Below are 20,210 nucleotides of genomic sequence, written 5' to 3' on the forward strand. Positions count from 1 at the left end.
ACCCCACTGACTCTCTAAGGCCACAGATGCTCCTGTAAGGGCTGTGGTGAAAGAGAGGTTAAAATAAGAAAGCAGAAATGCATGGAGGTGAAGTGGCTTACCCAAGGTCACACAGCACGTGAGTGACATGGCTGGGATTAAAGCCTAGTTTGCCTCTTCCTGAGCTAGACTGTAAGCAAATTTAAGACAAGGACTGAGTCTAACTTGCTCATCCTAGATTCCTCAGCACCTAGGACAGTGCCTGGCACTGACAGATGTAGAACATTCCATACATCCACCATTTTGACCTAACATATAGAAAAAGAAGCCAGAGAAGCAGAGAGAACAAAATCTTGGGTGGCTGCCATGGTTATCCCTGAGCTTTCAGCAAGCGAGCTTTTCCATGTCTGTCCTCAATACTTCCTTCACAGTTGTCTCCTGGCATTTTGTCTCCACAGTTCTTCTAAGAGAGCTTTGGAATGCTTGATCCAATGGCATTGGTGAGGAAAGAATCTAAGTATTATTGTTTCTCCATTTTAGGATCATTTAAAAAAAAGAAACCACTTTTGGACTTATTATATCCACATTGGGTCAACAGGTCGATGGAATCCAATTAATCAACTCACTGAAAACAAATTGCCTAGCTGAACTGACTAGAGCCATCTAGCTAAGTATGTCACAGGAAAGAGGTAAAATAATAGTTAGCATTGTGTGGGGCAGAATGCAGATTGCTGGATTTGAAGCCCAGAGGTTCTAATTCAGTAGACATGAGGTATGGCCTATGAATCTGGATTTTAGCAGGCATCCTGATGAACCAGATGCAGGTGATTCAGGGCCTTTGCATGACTTTGGGTGAAAAAGCCCTCATGTGGGAGGTAAGAGATAAAAATTCTAGTTGGGACACACCTCTATGTAGACTATGGGAACTTATCACTTGACCTTCTTGGACATGACTTTCTTAACTAGGCAATGAACACGTCATTTGAGGCTTGCAAGCTGGCAGCTTGGTGACTTCCTATTGCTTCCAGAAGGGTGTTGTTATTGCCATTTTCTTCAGCACTTTAGGCAGTCTTTTTCTTGCAGGGCCATAAAATCTATGAAGCATGTTAATGTCAACCATATTTCACATTCCAAATTAAATATAATTTAAATTAGCTACAAAATAGTTAAACTGCAGTTGGTTGGTTAGCATGTTACACTTTGCAGTTATCTAATTAAATGTTACTTTTGATTTTGTAATTTTCTTTTTATGTTTTGGAACCAAAACGTCTTTTTTCTAAGGTTCTAACAGTTCTAGAAGGTCTAAAAAATCTTAGGTCCTAGATAATATGTCTTTAGTTTTTCTAATAGTTGGGATTGCTCTGATTTTGTTTGTCTAAGAGAGTATTTTAACAGGCAATAAAACTAGTTAGGAGTTAGCTTGATGAGTTATAAGTTAGGAGTTATAAACAGCTTAGCCTCTAGGATCCTATATACCATCCGTTTTATTCCATCCAATTCTTTTTTTTTTTTTTTGAGACGGAGTCTTGCCGTTCCATCCAATTCTTATTACCTGTTGGCCCCTGGACTTGTTACCCATTATCTATCATGGGATCTACACTTAGAAAGCAGAGAAAAAGAAAACACAAAGAAAGACATTGTGTAAATATATTGATCACAACCAATTAGAAGACTATGAAACAGAATGTTGAAGCCATTTTATTAAAATATAGGCATAAATGGAGACTTCCTCTATAAAGAAAAAGAGTCAAATATGAATGAATTTTCTCCAAACCCTCTTTAAAAGACAGAATCCTGAGCAGAAGGTTTGCTACCCTACAGGGCTCCACATTCCATTGTGTAGACTGCTGGCCACCTGTGGTCATTTACACTTAAATTTAGATGAATTAAAATAAAATAAAAACTCAGTTATTTAGGCATACTATTGACATTTCAAGTGCTCAGTGAGCACATGTAACTAGAAGCTATTGAATCAGACAGGGCAGGTGTGGAATATTCCCATCATCACAGAAAGTTCTGTGAATAGTACTGCTGTAGGGGATGTCTCTTGCTCTTATCAAATAATCTATTGATTCACATTTTGTTGAAACAGTAAGTTTAGTCATCTGTGTTTCAATTTCTATGTCTAATGTCAATATGGAAGAATGTTTCATGCCATGGGTAATCAATGGAATGATGAAATGGTCTGTAATAAAGTGGACTTTGTAGCACATTAATATGTCTTTTTTTTTTTTTGGAAGCACAAGATGAGTTTTTAAAAATTCAAAATTGATTTCTAAAATGTCACCCAAGGCCAGGTGCAGAAGCTCACACCTGTAATCCCAGCACTATGGGAGGCCAAGGTGGGAGGATCACTTCAGCCCAGGAGTTTGAGATCAGCCTGGGCAACACAGGGAGACCCTCATCTCTACAAATAATAACAAAAAATTAGCCAGGCATGGTGGCAGGCACCTGTGGTCCCAGAAACTTGAGAGGCTGAATCTAGGAAGTTGAGGTTGCAGTGAGCTGTGATTGTGCCCTCACACTCCAGCCTGGGTGACAGAGTGAGACTGTCTCAAAAAGATAAAAAAAAAAGCCATCCAAGCTAATGTTAACTCAAAGCTGCAATACAGATGGTCATAAATAAAACATTCCATATAATGAATAACCTTTTGATTTGATAATTTATATGAGGGGTATTTGATATTTTTGTTGCAGTTATCAGACAGAACTAAGAAAAAGATAATCTGTTAATGAAACTAGGTCATCTGTTTATTTAATCATTGAATTAAAATACAAGCAAAAGAACAACTGATATTTTTAGAACAATTTACAAAAAAAATTTGACATTGTACCTCAAATTAGAGACAGATATATTTCATGTCTAACCTTTAGTCTTCAATTTTGTTTTCACCTTATTTAACTCAGTCTTAATTTTCTTGTTTCCTTTTTTTTCCAACACTGGCAAGTTTTTAATCCTTTAGAAAATCAAATCATTTCCAAAGAATAGTACACATACCACTTTAGATGGAATAAAGATATTAACTTTAAAATTTATATATTAAAACAATATAATTATTCCTTCAAAACGATGAATTCTCAGATATTAAGGTTTAAAAAATATTTAAGCAAAGAAATAAGACAATTTAAAAAATGCTAGATAAATAATAGTAGTGGTATCTTGATAGAAAAAAATCATGAAGTTGGTGTGTAAAAAACTGAAGTTTAGAAAACATTGTTTAAGGTAACCATCAGTATTACCTGGCATCAACCCGCTGGCATATTATCTCTTAATTGTTTTAGATTTATTCTAAAAAGGCCTTGTGTTGGCCATTGGTATCATGCTTGTTCCAGCTGCAATACTCCAGCGTTATTTAGAATCTCAGTCTTCTTTTCGAACTTCCATGAAGAGGTGAGCATTTCTCCCATCTCCCCAACACATTCCACACCATATTTAGCTTCCCTGCTAGACCTGTGGCTTTCTATTCTTACCTATCTGCCATATACCCTTTTTTCTTCCTGAGAAGTCCCAATTCTGACTGGTATTGTACATACTTCAAATACACTGAATAGTCTTGGTTTAGTGGCATTCACTTTGAGAACTTAGATTAACATGATTAGAGTCTTTCCATCAAATCAAAATTCAATCGTTACCTGTTCAATTATATGATGGGCCTGTGGACTTATATTTTTAGTTATATTTTAAAGAGGGGCGGCATAAATCCGTTGCTTTATTGAAGCATTTATCAGAGTATCCCATTACATACTTGTCCTCTATGTCGATTAGAAGGAATAAAAGGGTTCCAAAGCCAAATAAATTTGGGAAACACTGAATGTCAAATTCCCCCTCTTGGAATCTCCCATTGCAAAGCATTATGGTGTCATGATTAAACATGCAAGTTCTGTAACTAGATGGCCCCAACCGGAAGCTCAGCCACCAGTTATAAGCTCTGTGCCTCTGTTTCCTCGTTTGTAAAATGGGGAACACAATTAGTGCCTATCTCATAGGGCTATTGCCAAGTTTAAATAGGCCACTGTGGGTAATGTACTTTGCACAGAGCCAGTCACAGAGCAAGTATTCCATCGTGTTTTGTACAACAAAAGTATATTAGGCAGGGTGCAGTGGCTCACACCTGTAATGTCAGCACTTTGGGAGGTTAATGGGGGTGGATCACCTGAGGTCAGGAATTCGAGACCAGCTTGGCCAGCATGGTGAAACCCCATCTCTACTAAAAATAAAAAAAATTAGCTGGGCATGGTGGTGGGCGCCTGTAGTCCCAGCTACTCAGGAGGCTGAGGCAGGAGAATCAGTTGAACCTGGGAGGTGGAGGTTGCAGTGAGCCGAGATCGCGCCACTGCACTCCAGTCTGGCAATACAGCGAGACGCTGTCTAAGAAAGGAAGAAAAGAAAAAAAAAGGTATATTAAACATTGTGAGAAGTCCTGCAGGGTTAAAAACCTATTTAACTTGGTTCAATCCAAATTTATTTGATTTTGGAAGCATCCTTCTAGTATAAGTCTTTAGAATATTCATGGGTCCATAATTTGGAAGACTTGTGTTTGAAAGCCAGGAGCTCAGAAAGCCAATTGCTTTCTTGGAGGTACTTTTCTGTGTGAGGGTCTGCTGCCCCCAGGTGGACAGAAAGACCTTGGCTGGAAACCCAGAGTCTGCCCGGCCAAGCTCCCCACAGGTGTAATTAAGAGAAAGTAGAATAAATAAATAATTTTTTCTGTTACTATATGTTTTAAAATAATTTGAGGAAGAGTTATTTATTAAAATACTAAGTATAAAAATGGATATTACTAGACAGAGGGAGTACCAAGAGCTAAGACTCGAAGTTGCTCCTCATTAAAAGATAATCTTTTTATTTTTGTAGCCCCTGCTTGGAGAACTGCTGAGACAGGCACACAATAGGTATCAACAAAGATTTGTGGAATAAATGACTGGCTCATTGACTCATTACAAAGAAGGGCAGAAAATCTGAGTGAATGTTATGTCTCTAATTACGCTCTTTAGGGAGCTCAAAGAACTGCTGCAAATATGTATAAAAAATTCCAGGTAAATGACTGGGAATCTTTTCTCTGGGAAGATCCAGTACTCATTAAGGAAGAAAGGTAAGCTAATAATGTTTTAACAAATGTGTCAGCTAGAATTAAAATTCAAAGCCTCTAAACAGATAACCAGTAAATTTGGCTAACCAGAATAACCAACCCTATAAAAATTACAACCCTATAATTAAGTATAGTTAAGTTTTTCTCTGAAACAGCAATGTGAGAAAGTGGAAGATGAGACCAGTAGTTTTCAACAGGAACATGCCAAAGAAGTTTCTACTTTCCAAGTTTCTAAAATCATTACTTTTTGTTCTTGTCTTCTCTCCTTTTTCTCTTTATTTGTATTACTGTTCAATACGAGCCATTTTGTGGACTGTAGTTGGGAAGACAGACATAAAAGCAGTAATCTAACTACTCATGCTAGAGAACAGGGGATGATGGAGAGAAAACCTGGGCATTGTTCAGTTGGAGGCCTCAGGTTCTGAGCAGCAGTAAGTGCCTTTGATTAGGTGAAGCAGAAGTAATGATGTATCAGAAAGGCACTGGGGAGCTTGGCTCCTGATGTGTAGAAGGAATGAAAGCAGAAAAGCTCAAGCCTCATCAGCAGTAGAAATCCACGAGCTTTCTGTCATGGATCATTAACACTACTCATTTCTAATGACAGTTTCTGTATCTCTGAGTTTACAGTCAGAGAGAGAGGAGCTGATTGGCCAAACTGAGATCAGATGTGCCTGAATATTTCCCTTTTGCTTCTCCAAGTCCATTCTTTTTTCTTCCCCACCCTTGTCTGCTCTGCTCTGAGCCCCAGGCGGGTCAGCCTGAATGGACTGAGTCATGGGCCCTTTGCCCTCTGACTTCCAATTGGGTTCAGCCAATGGAGAGTGCTGTAGCAGATCAGAGGGAAAGAGGGGAGTGATTAGGATATTTGTTCCCCTAGCTCCCTCCCTGCTGTGCCATGTGGCCCAGATACCTCCCTCCACTCAACCTAACAGCTCCTGTTAAAGGTCTTTCTTTCCGTTTAAGTTCAGGGGTGGGACTTTGCCTATTCCTTTTAGATTTTTTTACAATTTGCCCATTGCTTGTATCCAGTCCCCATAATGAATTCCTCCCAATTTACTCAATTTGAGTATTCCTTCTATTCCTGTTGGGTCCTGATAGATAATAGAGAACTACCACACAATTCATCACGCAATTACTCAGCATCTCTGGGCTACACTTTCCTCAGCTGAAAAATAGGTCAATACTTCATAGGGTTATAGTAAGGCTTAAGTGGGTTAATATATATAAAGCTTGGCACATTAAAAACCAACAAACCTATGCTATTATTATTGACATTTTGTCCTTGCAATGAGGACATTAAATATATTTTTATAAATGTGATTAAAAATGTTATGTTTGTAAGAGACTTCACATAAGCACTTTTCAAACTCAGTAAAGATTCATGTGTGACCAAGTGTCTCCATTTGGGCCAGGAGAAAGTGAGATTATAATAGTTCTGGCAGCCTTTCCAGGAGTAAGTAGGTAGTGGGTTTCTGAACTAATTGTATGGATTGACTTATGTTGATTTCTGAAGAAATGGGCTGTGAGCTGCCTTCCGCCCACTGATCGCTCCCAACCTCTGAACCCATCAGTAATGAGAGCCCATCTTCAGAGGAGCACCAAAGGCAGACACTGCCCTCTCTTCATGGAGAAACACTACCTGCTGGCTCATCCTGCACGATTAAAAATATTGTCTTTAAAAATGTCCCCTTCCAGGGAAGGCTCTGGATCCCAGAATACTACATAACGGGCTTACTTACTCTTCACAGCCCAAAGCCAGTTCCACAATGTCTGCCCTTAACTTCTGTTCTCTGGACCTGTGGTACCCTAGAAAGGAAGAGATTTGCTGAGAAGGCTCCATCTTTGGGACACAGCCCCATTTGTTCAGCAAGATATTTTGTTTTGGGGGTTTTGTTTGTTGTTTGTTGTCCCCCCAAGATAAGAAGTTACCACAGTCCTAAGGTTGAAAAGCATCACTGAAGGCAGGCAACATGGCTTTGTTAAAAAAGCATGAGGTCTGAAGCCAGAGACATCTGGGATTAAATCCCAATTTGGTCATTTATTAGCTGGATGACCTTGGGAAAGTTACTCACCATCTCTGGGCTGAAGGATCATCATCAGTAAATCAGGGGATACATCTTGTTTCTGTAGGATTCTTGTGAAGATTGTGAGAAGATGGAAACTGCCTGACAGGGTACCTGACACAATCAATAAACGGTGGCAATTATTGGCAGAAATAGTAGTCGTTTTCATTCTTAAAGTCCTTACCTGTCATGCAGAAATACTCCAAAGCATTTCATAGACTCATATATTCTGGATTGGGAGGGGCCAAAATATCTAGTTACTTCAACAACCTCTCCTCCCCAACCCCCTGCCAGACAGAATTCTACAAAGCCAGTGGGAAAGGTGTAGGGATCCTCCTGGGACTTCCAGTTGGCTTAAATCTAGACACATAACTACAGCGTGCAGTTAGTGAGGGCTCACTCTGTGATGGGCACTGCTCTAAGACTTCCATAAATATTTTCTGAGTTAATACTCAACACAATCTGTGTTGTAATTCCTACCATTGCCCCCATTTTACAGATGATGAAACTAAGCCTCAAAACAGTTAAGTGACTTTTCCAAAGTCACATAGCTCATGAGTGGACACAGAATATGACCCCAGGCAGTCCTCCTTTTTAACTGCTCTATTGTGTTGGCTCAATATCTGGCTAAAAGACACAGCAAAAAAGTCATAAGCTCTACATGCTAACATGGCTACTTGGACTGAATTGACTCATCAGCACAGCAACTGATCTGATTGATTTGAGCATGCTGCATCTATTGGAAATACAGGTGTCTTATATACCAGAGCTTCTCAACTCTGGAAGCATATGAGGATCACTTGGGGAGCTTTTCAAAAAGTACCAATGCCTGTACCTTACTGAAAGATATTCTCATTTAATTGCTCTGGGGTGGAATCTGGGCCCAGAAAATTTTCAAATCTCCCAAAAAGTTCTAATACATAGCCAGTGTTGAGAATCACTGGTGTAGACTCTTCTCGTCCTTGATGGCGACACTTAGTCACAGAGCTTCTTGGAGTTCTTTAGAGGTTGGGTTTATTTATCTTGACATTTAGTTCAGAACTAATTAGCTGATCCTCATACACTAGGCAATAATACATTGTGTAAATTCTGACTTGGGACGCCACTTTGCATAGAAATATGAGACTTTCCAAAGAGAACATTTTTCTGTATTACTAAATGTAGTCAAGTTTCCTTTGGAAAATGGCAAAATCCAAATCTCTTTTTCCTACTAATCATGTATTGCAAAAAGATTGCCTTGAAACATTGCAAGGCAGCCAACACCATTCAGTAAATTACACCATGTAACTGGCTTAGGCCTCATTAGGCTTGCCCTCTTTGGCCTTATCAAGGGAACAGCCACTTCCCTTTGCAATCCCTTCTGGGAATGGATTTCTTCACTTTCCCCTGAAAGGTCAAGACATCCATCTTTCCCTGAATCTCTCATCAAGTAGTGACAGTTCAGCCTTTTTTGTTATCTTGTTGTGCCTCTCCTTTGAGGAGGAATTTTACTTAAAAAAAAGATGCCTTCAATTGTAGATAATTTATATTCGAAAACAAAACAGAACAATCTTATTTTGAAAAAGAATACTTACAGTGAATTGTGTTAGATGTCTAACCAGCTTCCTCTTCCTCTTTCCTAACAGGATATGATTTTGTTTAGGTGTCTGTCCCCTCCTTTGTACAGCTCATGTGTATTCAATGTCCATGTATGCTCATAATTCCATATGCTTATCCTTCTCCACTGTGACCTAGAGTCTGAGTGCCTGATCTGGTGATGAGTGTGCATTGATGGCATTAATGGCTTCCTTGCACTGTGGCTTTCAGAAGGAGGGTGGGTATTTTTTCTTCTGGCTTCCTTCTTTGCTAGGTAGTTGCAAGTTGACAGCATCCCTCTATGAATGGACAAAGAACCTCTTGGGCAACCCTCCCTGTCTGATTCTTGGCACTTGTGTTCTAATAATAGCCCCCTAATCCTCAGGCTGAGGGCAGTATTGGTTCCTGTTGTTGCCAACCCTGGACACTGCACCATCCTTTGCTGAGTTCCCTAAACTTTGCCCACAGCTTTATAGTCACTTTATTAAATTCTCATTAAACTAGTTTCAATGTGCCATCTGCTCCCTGCTGGGACACTGACTAAGATGTGTGACTCATATCTCCAGTTCCAGGGTCTGAATCTTGATTGTCCTAACCTAGTCACACTATCCCATGTACCAGGGATCAGTTCAGACATGGGGTTAAGGCAATCGGTGCGTGGAACTTCCTTAAGAAATAGTAGTGATGCGGAGGTGAGCACCTGACTTACGTTGGCCAATTAGATGGAAGGGAAGAAGGAAGTATCTGGCTTCAGCTTCCAGTAGTAGCTGTCTTGTGAGTGAGAGGGAAGACACTGCAAGCACAAAGACAACACCTCACGGAGCAGAGCCTGGAATTATAGCTCTGGAGCCCTGACTGTCACATATATGAGCTAATTGTTATAGGAAATAATAAATCTCCTCATAGGTTAAACCCATTTTAGTTTTGTTTTTGTTTTTGTAATTTGCTGCTGAAAGCACCATAGCTAATGTGATTTATTAGCATTTCTTTTAGTTGTGTAGCAGCCGTGGGGTTTAAAGCATTTCCCATGCATTGTTCATTTTCATTTTTTCAAAAGCCATGTTAATGATTATAATAATATTAATAGTTAAGGTAATAAGTAATAATTATATCTATGTGCTAGGCACTATTCAAAGCACTTTATAAATGTTAATTTGGTTAATCATCACAATAACTCTATTCAATAGGTACTACTATCATTCCTATTATGGTTATTAGATGACAGACAGAAAGCACTAAAATATCAAAAACATATATCAGGTCACCCAGCTGGTAAGTAGCAAAGCTGAAATTTGAGCTCAGGCAGTCCAATCCCAGAGTCTGTATTCTTTATATGAATGTATCCTACCACTCATATTTCAAATGAGGAAACTGGGCTCAGAGAACCAATGAACTAGTTAGGAGAAGAATCAGGAAAACTAATCTTGAGCAAAATCTACTGCTATTTCCACTATGCCACATTTTCCTTCCAGTGAGCTTCCTATCAAGGCCTTTTTAATAATTTGTGGAGCAGTTAATGCAAATGAGAGCTCTCCACCCTTCCAAGTTGTCCTTGTGGAACTGGGGCAACATGTGAGGAGAGACTCCCTCTAGGGGCCACTAAGTATAGTGCAGTCTAAAGATTATGCACGTGATATTCAAATCTTATGCACTCTCTAAAAGAATTTTGCAAATATGTATACCCCTCAGATATTTTTAAGTTATCGCCTAAAAATTTATCCTATGTCATAAATATGTAATTGCTGGCATATTAAAATATTCACATTTAAAATAAAACGGTTAGCTAATTCTTCTATTGGTATCCATTGAAATCTGATTCCATTGCAGCTTGATACTCACAATAATCCAGCCAAAAGCTGTGGTATGCACTTTGCTAATAGTTAGAAATTTTCTGTCTGTCCTCTTTTCTTGAAACCATATTTTCATTTCCTATTGCTCACAAAATTTTGTTGCAATGCAATATATTTTATTCCTAAAAGCATTTTATTGATCTTCACAAAAAAAAGAGTATAAACTAAGCCTCTTTAAAACTTTTTTTCCATGACTCTAAGATCCTGAGGATTAAAATATGTTTTGGATTGAGTGATATTTGCAAATATTATTAATACACAATGTATAAATAATTGCTAACCACAAAAGTGCACTATAATTGGGAATGCATTTGTTAATTAAAAAGATGGAAAATTTTTTAACCCTTTTAGTTTATACAAAATTTGTTTATTACTAAAATGAAACAGGAACCAGTATTGATTATATTTGTTTGGGTTTTTCCCCATTTTTTATAGTTGTAGGTGCTGAGAAACTACATAGTAACGCCACTCAATTCTTTGAGCACCTTCAGGTTATTTGGCAAAAGTATATCATGATCTATTACCAAAGATGATTTTGATGAGCAATCAGATGTTTATTTTCTTCACAGTCTTTATCAGACAAAATAATCATATCCTTCATTTGTTTCTTTTAGTCTCCCCTCCCTCCTCCCTCTATCAGGATACAGATATTATAAAAGCGGAAATCTTGTCTGTATGCTTTGGAATAGTGTCCGTCACATCATAGGTGCTTAACAACTATTTGTTGAACAAATGCCTGAGGCAACCCACATTCAAAGGAAAGGCAAGTACAGTGATTCTGTTAGGACAGGGGATAAGGGAAGATTGGATGTGTAGGTGATTGTAGTCTTCATGTTCTCCACTGTTAAAGCTTCCTTCTTCACCATGAGTAGTAGCCTCTCTGAAGCGTTGTTGTTCCAGCAGAACAGGGATTCTCCCCCCATCCCCACATGTGCAGTAAGGGCAGCTAATTTTCCTGTATCTCTGGCCTCAGGTACCTTAGCAGCCTCCCCTCTATCCTCTCCTCAGTAGGTTCTCTTACTAGATCCCCCAGTAGGCTGAATGGCCATCTGTGGTGTCCTTGGGTGATTTTGATGTGTCTGGTGTTTCCATGAAACTTTGTTTATTCCCCAGCTCTGTGCAACTTAGGCAGACGCTTCTAGAAAGACCCAATAATACTTAACAATACCATACTTAACATTTCCATGCCATTGGAAGGTCTACAAATTACATTTTTATATCTAATTTTTATAATTATCATGGATTTGTGAGGTGAACACCCTAAATTTAAAGGTGAGAAAACTGAGGCCTAGGAAGGTAAAAATCACACGCCCAATATTACATCATCCTCAGATGGCTGAGTATGAGTTTGAATGCCTCAACTAGAAATAGTATAGATTTAAATTTAAGCCCAGCTTTGTTCAGTAACTTACCAGGGAGACTACAAAAAAAGTAACTTAATGTCTCTGAATTTTAGTTGACTCAGTAAAATGCAACCATTAAAACCATTTAATGTCAGAAGGAAATTATTATATTTATAGCCTTAACACTCCCCAGTACATTATTTTTCCTGCCATGAAGCAGTATTATTATTATCCCCATCTTAAGATGAGAAAACTGAGGCATAACATAGCAGAACAGCATAATCCTCAAGAGTCTGGGCTTTGGGCCAAGCGTGGTGACTCATGCCTGTAATCTCAGCACTTTGGGAAGCCAAGGTAGGAGGATTGCTTGAGGTCAGGAGTTCAAGACCAGCCTGGCCAACATAGTGAAACCATGTCTTTACTAAAAATACAAAAAAAAATTAGCTGGGTGTGGTGGCATGCATCTGTAATCTCAGCCACTCAGGAGGCTGAGGCAGGAGTATTACTTGAACCCAGGAGGAGGAGGTTGCAGTGAGCTGAGATCGCGCCATTGCACTGTGCCAGCCTGTGTGACAGAGAAAGACTCCTCTGGGAAAAAAAAAAAAAGAATGTAGGCTTTGGAGTCAAGCTGCTTGAGCCAGGTCCTGGCTCTATCACTAACTAGCTAAGTAACTTTGGGCTAGTTGCTTAATACCTGCCTGGCACAAGGTAAAAGTTAATATAATATATGTCAACCACTGTTGGGCAACTTTTCCAAGGCCACAAACAAACCATGATAGTGCCGGGGTTCAAAGCTAATTAGCCAATTTGGTTTCAGAGATTATGATGTGTACTGTAACACTGTTATCTTTAGAGCCAGAAAGTCAGGAGATAGGAAGATACATATGAGAAAGAAAGAAGAGCTGGAGGTTTGAGACTGATAAAACCTACAGGCAAAAGAGAGAAGAGCAATTTGTGGTGCATCAGGGCATTTTACTGTATGTCAAGAAATAGAATTTCCCATAAGTTGCCCTTTCCAAAGATTCCACTAAAGAATTATATTGCTTGACAAGGATTTTTTTTTTTTTTTGCCATGATGACATTTCTTTAGAAAGAAGTACTGTTTCTAAAATAGGACATAAGGTAGCCCAGCTTTATTTGGGTTAAAAGTTCTAAAAGAATTTCAGTAGTTCACTCTGGATAGAGCCTCCAATGTGGGGTCTTGGAAAGAAGGGGCAGAAATTCCTAGGGCAAGCACCACTGTGTGTTTCCTAGGCAGTGATATGGTCTACATGCTGTGGATCCTTATTCTATCCCAGGAACTGACCAACCAACCGATCAAGATATCAACCCACTAAGGGTGGCCGGACAGAAGCATGCTGCCCCCATGTCTGTTTCTATCTACCCTCACCTCAGTGCCCATACTAATTAGAACTCCTTTTCTCTCCAGGAAACTTTATCCAAGAAGCCCCACTTCCCCTTCCAAAGCAGTTTGGTTCCTGGAAATATTCTTAGCCTGGAAAAGAGAAATGGTTTCCTATTTTCAGCTGGTGTTAGGTATTATTTGTGGCCACCTGCTAGATCTCAATAGACATATTCTGCATGAAATTATAGCCTTTTTGTGTTCCAAAAACTAGCTCTCCTCTTAGCCTGTAGTACATACAATAACAAACCCAATATCAACAATCATATCTATCATGCAGTAAGCAATCACTACGTTTGCTTGTTGAGATGAATCCTGTGTTTTTGAGAAGGTCACCTCACCTGATCTCAGTTGGGGAATTTCTGTGCTGCAGAATGTCTATGGTCTCTTTTCAGCTTTGAGATGTATAAATCCGGTATTTACCATGAGGTCCCTTATGGTTCCTCAGTAAGATTCTATTGCTGTTTATTATTATTATCAAAGGGAATAACAAAGGCTAAAATTTCCTGGACACTAACTATATGCCATTGTATTAAGTACTTACTATATATAATATATATAATCCTTACCCAAAAGAATGTGAAGTGTGTATTATTTTCATTATCCCCAGTTCATAAACAGGGAGACCAAAGTTTATGTAGGTTAAATAAATTCCCCAAGGTTACCCAGCTAGGAGTGGAGGAGGCAAGATGTAAACCCAGGCCAGACTATTCACTCCAGACTACTCACTCTGCTGTGTGGAATTACTCTCTCCAAGTTACACATGAACAAGAGAGTTCAATTTACCTTTGTCTATATATTTGGGGCTAGAGTTTTTATAGTACATCATATCGATTGGCCTAAATTTCTAGCCATATTCTTAGGAAAGATAGGGATCTGCCTGTCAGGTTCCTGCATGATAGTGGCAATGATGGCATTTATTTTCAGTGAAGATAAAAAGCCTGCCTAGAATCTTCTTTTTGAAAGGTTGAAGAGTATAACCAATAAGTTGTGAGGTGGAATTAAGATAAACAAGTGCATTTTACTTACAGGGTGAAAGTGGTCCATACCAGATTCATGATTGGTTACCAGGTGATTGCAGTTGTCAAGATCTTGTATTTTTCCTTGGAAACAAGGAAACTGTAAGAAGGAGAAATGAAGATATCTGAGGTAAGAGAGAAAAAAAGAGACATTAGAATTAATCATTTATAGGATAAGGGCTTATAGATGAGAATCTTGGGGAAAAAACAATGCAGAAGCTTGGGTGAGAAACACACACTATCATCATCATCATCATCATCATCATCATCATCATCATCATCACTGTCTTCATCGTTGTCATCATTATCATCATATGCACATATGTCCTAGTTTGGGTCTTTTAGAAGCAGACTCTGAGAAAAGGATCCTGGTGAAAATAGTATAGTTGGGAACTAAAAATAGAAAAATGGGAAACAGAGACAGGTAAAGAAAGGCAATAATTACATGAAGTGTTATCAGGCAGGCAGCTATTATTGTGGGCAACTGAGCTTACTGCCTCTGATAAAACTTTGAGAGTCAGTGAGGGAGAAAGCCTCTACCAGCTCTTACTGGTCATTGGTAGAGGAATGATGTGATGGGAAGTTATTAATTCCTAGGAACTTTTGGTCTATCATAAAGGCAAAGTGCCTTAGAATCTGAATAAAACTTTTAAAAAGAGAAACTTAGGAGCTGGCAGTTGGCAGCCAGCCATTCTGCACTGAAAAGGAAAGGGCAGAAGGGTGAGGGGGGTGGGGAGTGTCACTGAGAGCATCTGAAGCAATTTTGCTTTTAGAAGGTAAGAGACAGATGGTAGCTAACATGTATTGAATGCTTAGAATTCGTTTAATTTTCACAGTCTGCATAGAAAGTGTGTATTATTGTTGGCATTTTGTAGTTTACAAGAAGTACAGAGAGGTAACATATTTGTTCACGTGGAAATAGCTGGTAAGCGGCACAGCTGGGAGTTGAATCCAGGGGTCCTGACTCAAACCCTCCACGTTATTCCATCTAACTATGCAGACTGTAGCGTCAGGTTCCTTAACCTATAATCTCCAGCTCCATCCCTCTTGTTCATTATGGATATTTTTATCCAAAACAGACCAATTTGCTTGCAACAGGTTTCCGCTCTACTTGATTTGCATTTTTTCCACATAGGGTTAGTGATAATGACTACTACAGTTAGCACTCTCCTAAGCTCCTTACAGGCTAGTCTTACTTAACACTCCCATCAGACCTGTAAGGTGGATACTGCTATGTTCTCACCTTACCAATAAGGAAACCAAAGCACAAGATGATGAATAACTTGCTTAAGGTCATGTATTGAGTGAATGGCAAAACCATGTTCAGCCCTTGCTTAACTACGATGTTCTGCTGTCTCCTTAGTTAGAAAGGTTTGAAATAGCAAAGTTGTGTGTAGACTGTGGCACGTGGCCATTCCAGGAACTGCCTTTAAAGTGGAACAGGTTTGTAACCATAGCCAATCCAGGGAAATGGCAGAACTTTATCTCCATCCTCAGTTTAGATTCAGAGCCTATGCATAGAGAAATACAATGATTTACCTCTTTCTTTTGGGTGAGCATGCCCACATCTGAGCTCTTGTTTTAAGGCATCAATAAACATGGTGATGATGGACTTAGAAATGTTACATTTCATGTAAATTTTCACCTGAGACAAAGCATCCTTGGTCTTGGCAGGTCTGAATTCTAAATGATGAATCTTTGCTTCAAGGGATTGAAAGGGAGAGATGGATCAGTAATTGAAATCTTCATGTACTTGCTTTTTATCCTCAAATTTCAGTAATTTTTTATTACATAAAATATTAAAATAAAAATAAAAACAGCAACAGTAACAAGTCCAAATCACCTTTAATCACATTATCTTTCTTCTTTTTAAAACAGCATGTGGGGTAAAGAGCAAGAGCAGTCTTTGACCATCATTTCAGACCCAGTAGTAACCACTGGCAACATTCCCACTTGCTAGTCTCTGTTATCCTCTGTGATCATACAAATATACATATATCCATGTACATACATATACATCATTAATAGCATTTTTCAAAAAATGGAAATGTGGTCATGCTTTTTGTTTGCTTAAAAATACCTCATAGACTTCCCTAGGCCATTATTTATAGATTTGCTTCATTTTATTTTGAACTCTTGAACAATGTTCTGTTACATAGATAATAATTTATCTGAGCAATCTTACTAGTGGGCACTTGGCTTGTATTGTGACATTTGCTGCAGAGATCGTGTTGGTGTATTCTTTTATACTCCCCAAATAGTGTCTTTTTAGAGCATGCAGCACTTGCCTGAAGATATCAGGTGGTTGTTTTTTTCTCTCTTCAACTAAGTAGGTAAAGCCTAACTGAATATTTAGTTTTCAGATTTCCAGACACCCTTTTACAAACACTTCCTGCTTCGGATTCTAGTTTAGATGCCCATAACCAATAGCAGTAATTTATATTCTAAATCCTTAAAGACAACAGCATGTCTGGGTTCCCATTCTAATGCCCAACCAAGAAGAAAACTTGGTGGTCACCTTCCACCTTCCTCTATCTTCTCCCCACTGCCTAGTCCAGCCTCCCACTCTCTCTAGGACCAGCCCTGAGTCCTTTGGGGGTTAACAGAGACCAAACACTTGGAAGCCATTGATCAAATATGCTTCCCAGAATTCCCAACTCATCCCCTCACACCCCTCCTCACACATACACAAAGAAAGGTCCAACTCTTTGAACAAAGGTTGCACTTGCAAAAAGCTTCTTCAGTCTTGGAGAAACAGACTTTTTCATTGAGCTCTCCCCTGCATTTAAAACAGAAGCCAGTAGAAAAGACCAACCTGAAGCAGAAGGATCTCACACTCCCTCTCCACCTTCCTCCAGAAGGAGAGAACCCCCAGGTCCCAACCCATCTGGGCCCTGGAGACTCAACCTTCTTCTCAGCTCTCTCCATGGGACTGAAGATTGGCAGGTCTGGGAAGAAGGGAGGTGGGGAGTGTGAATACCTCCCAGTGGTTGGAGAAAGGGGAAGCGCGATGGATGAGTGAATTTCACATCTGGCTAACCTCTTTCCTCGAAGAACCAAGTTAGAAAGAGCATGGAGAAGAGATGGGGAGGGGAAAGTGGATGAGGACTGCTCTTACTATGCTGGGAAACCTCAGTTTCACTGTACAGTGAGGCGTCTCGCATGTCTCTGGTCTCTCTCTCATTTGTGAGCAAACAGAGTTCTCAAAGGAAGTGGTACCTGAACGACGTGGGGTACTTTGAAAGCAGGCCTTCACCCTCTGTCTCCGGGGGCTCCGCGGCCGCCTCCTCCCCGCTGTCTGAGCGCTGCCTCTCGGGCGCAGTAGCTGAGCTCCCAGAGAGGGACGGACCTAGATCTTCATCGGGCTCCTGTTTCTCATCTCTCGGGCTCTGACTCCTCTTGGGGTGCTTAGTTCAAGGCTGGACAGCCTAGAAGACACCCACCAAGTGTGGGTGGGGAAGAAGCAGAGCAAGGGCAGGCCGACCCGATCTGCAGCCACACTCCTTGTCCTCCGGGTGAAACTGCAGACGGCACAGCGCTGGGAGGACACAAGGGCCACAGGGCGGGAGCTGTCCGTGGTTCTGGCCGGCGTCGACCCGTGGGTATTTAAGGGTTGGGGCAGCCCGCCTACCTTCTGCTAAACCGCAGGGAGGAGTCGGGGGCTGCAGAACCTGGATTGGTTTTCATTAACCCACGCGCAGGCAAGGTCTGAGAACCGCGTTTCTGCGCCCTTTGCAGCGCAAATCACTGCTGGGGAGAATCTGAAGGTTTCTTTTCGGGTTCTCCGTCAGTGCCATTTCTCTTTGAGGACTTAGAAAACTTTATTCGGATACGTCTCATGTCCTCTTTTCCCCTATCCCCCAGAATTTATCCACCATCTCCCCAGTTCTCTCCAGTTCTCTCCCCTGCCCCACAAACAAATCTAGGCGGAAAAGCGCAAGGTGAGGGCTGCAGTAGCCAAATGGTCATTCCCAGCTTCACTCCTGATCTCTAAGCAGTCCTGCTGGCCTTGGGGATTCTGAGGCAAACTGGGGATGGGACTGGTTTTAAACCCACCGTCCTCGCCCGTATGTTGACGGGATGCCACTTTAAGTTCATCAGATATAAACTAAATTTTTGGAACGATGAGGGTTGAATCTCTTGAAATGAATGGAGCATGTTTCTGGTTCCAGCTAAGCTGGTTCTAAGCCAGGACTGATGCGTGGAAGGCGCTCCTTTTCAGGTTGGAGCGTTCCTGGGGAGGGAAGAGAAAAGGAGGTCGAGGAATCCAGCGGTGCTTAGGCAAAAAGACTAATATCCTAAATCAACTCCACAGGGTGGAGCAATAGAGGTTCTGCTGCATCGCCCTTGCAGTAATCATTTTAATGTGTCTAGTCTTTCACTGAGCCCAAATAAAATATTTATTTTATTTTCAAATAAAAACTTGTGGAATTAAGCCCGAAAAGTGCAATAATTTGAGTTTTAAAACCTTGTATATTAATGGATTATCTTTCCCCCTCGTCAAACTATACACCTGGTGGCAGATTTTGGCAACTTTTATTCTACAATCCTTTAATGAGTGGGGATGGAGCAATATTCCTGGAGCAATAGGGTGCTTTCTTTTCACTTCCTCATATTTGAAGGACTGGTTTGTCTTGCCTTATTTTGCAAGAATTTTTGATTCTGCCCCCAAATTGGCTTTTTCTGTAGGCTGCAATGTGCGCAAAGGGTGAAATGGCCACAGTGCCAGCAACTTTTTTGTTAAAAATTGTTCTCCACTTCCTGCTCCTGGAAACACAAAAAGCCTCCCAGATCTCACCAAAATTACCTTAAAATTGGGCAGCAAAGTGAAGTCATGCTTTCTTGTGCTGGTTCCTTAGTAAAACAACCTGTCTGTAGCATGATCTATTTTTTTTTAAATCAATGTTGTTTATGTTAAAGTATTAACTATTTCATAAAACGTGCACTGCACAACACCCCCAGCTGAAAGAAGTGTCTTAATCTGTTCTCACTGCTAAAAGGAACTGCCTGAGACTGGGTGATTTATAGAGGAAAGAAATTTAATTGACTCACAGTTCCGCATGGCTGAGGAGGCCTCAGGAAATTAACAATCATGGCAGAAGGGGAAACAAACACTTCCTTCTTCACATGGTGGAAGAAGAGAGAAGTGCAGAGCAAAGGGTGGAAAACCCGTTCTAAAACTATCGGATCTCACGAGAACTCACTCACTATCATGAGAACAGCATGGGGGAACTGCCCCCATGATCTAATCACCTTCCATGGGATCCCTCCCCCAACTTGTGGGAGTTGCAATTTGGATTCAAAATGTGATTTGGTCGGGGACACAGAGACAGATCATGTCAAGAAATGTCTTTAGCAATAAAGCAAATGCTGACTTTTTGAAGGTTATGATCTACGAGTCTGGTAATGCTGCAGCTCCATGAGAGAAAGGAGGTTGCAAAATGAAGAGCAATGTCAGAAATGAGGGTAAAAGAATGAAGGTCTATTGCCTTAAGCTTCAAATGGGAAATTTCAATTTCAATCTCTAAAGTTGCCGTTTTCAAGATAGTTTTAGTTTCAAGTTGATGCAAATTTTATTATTTTATTGTTCATAACACATGCACATGTGTGTACAAGTATGTGTGTGTGTGCGTGTGCAGTGTGTGTTGAAAGGTTTAAATTCTACTTTAATTAAAATTCATTTCTCAACTGGAAGCTTCTCTACAGTTGTCATCTCTTTGGAAAGAGTGGTCAGTTGGGATTATGTTGCTGGACCAAGATGATCAGAGTAATAATAACCAACACTTATTAGAGCCCATTTGTGCTTTCAATAAGAATAATAAATATTTAAAATTGTTAGATAATATTGGAAGTGATTGAGAGCTTCCATATCCACAATATGTGGTTTGA

At 40.0% G+C, this 20,210-nt stretch overlaps 1 long non-coding RNA gene across 5 annotated transcripts; it reads right to left on the reverse strand.

Annotated features, from left to right (window-relative positions):
- Positions 1-1,659: 1,659 nt before the first annotated feature.
- On the reverse strand, positions 1,660-18,339 carry LOC129010940 (uncharacterized). Of its 5 annotated transcripts, XR_008493097.1 has the most exons (7): positions 17,541-17,887; positions 15,861-16,022; positions 14,332-14,446; positions 8,707-13,395; positions 7,142-7,246; positions 6,809-6,875; positions 1,660-4,348 (listed from the first exon to the last, which is right to left on the reverse strand). It is a non-coding gene; the product is annotated as an uncharacterized LOC129010940 (long non-coding RNA). The 5 variants fall into 5 exon arrangements; XR_008493100.1 differs by lacking the exon at positions 8,707-13,395 and having other exon boundaries at positions 15,967-16,022; positions 17,541-18,339; XR_008493099.1 differs by having other exon boundaries at positions 7,142-13,395; positions 17,541-17,902.
- Between the last annotated feature and the right edge of the window lie 1,871 nt (positions 18,340-20,210).

This window comes from Pongo pygmaeus, chromosome 10 (genome assembly GCF_028885625.2).
Source record: "Pongo pygmaeus isolate AG05252 chromosome 10, NHGRI_mPonPyg2-v2.0_pri, whole genome shotgun sequence".
NCBI lineage: Eukaryota > Metazoa > Chordata > Mammalia > Primates > Hominidae > Pongo > Pongo pygmaeus.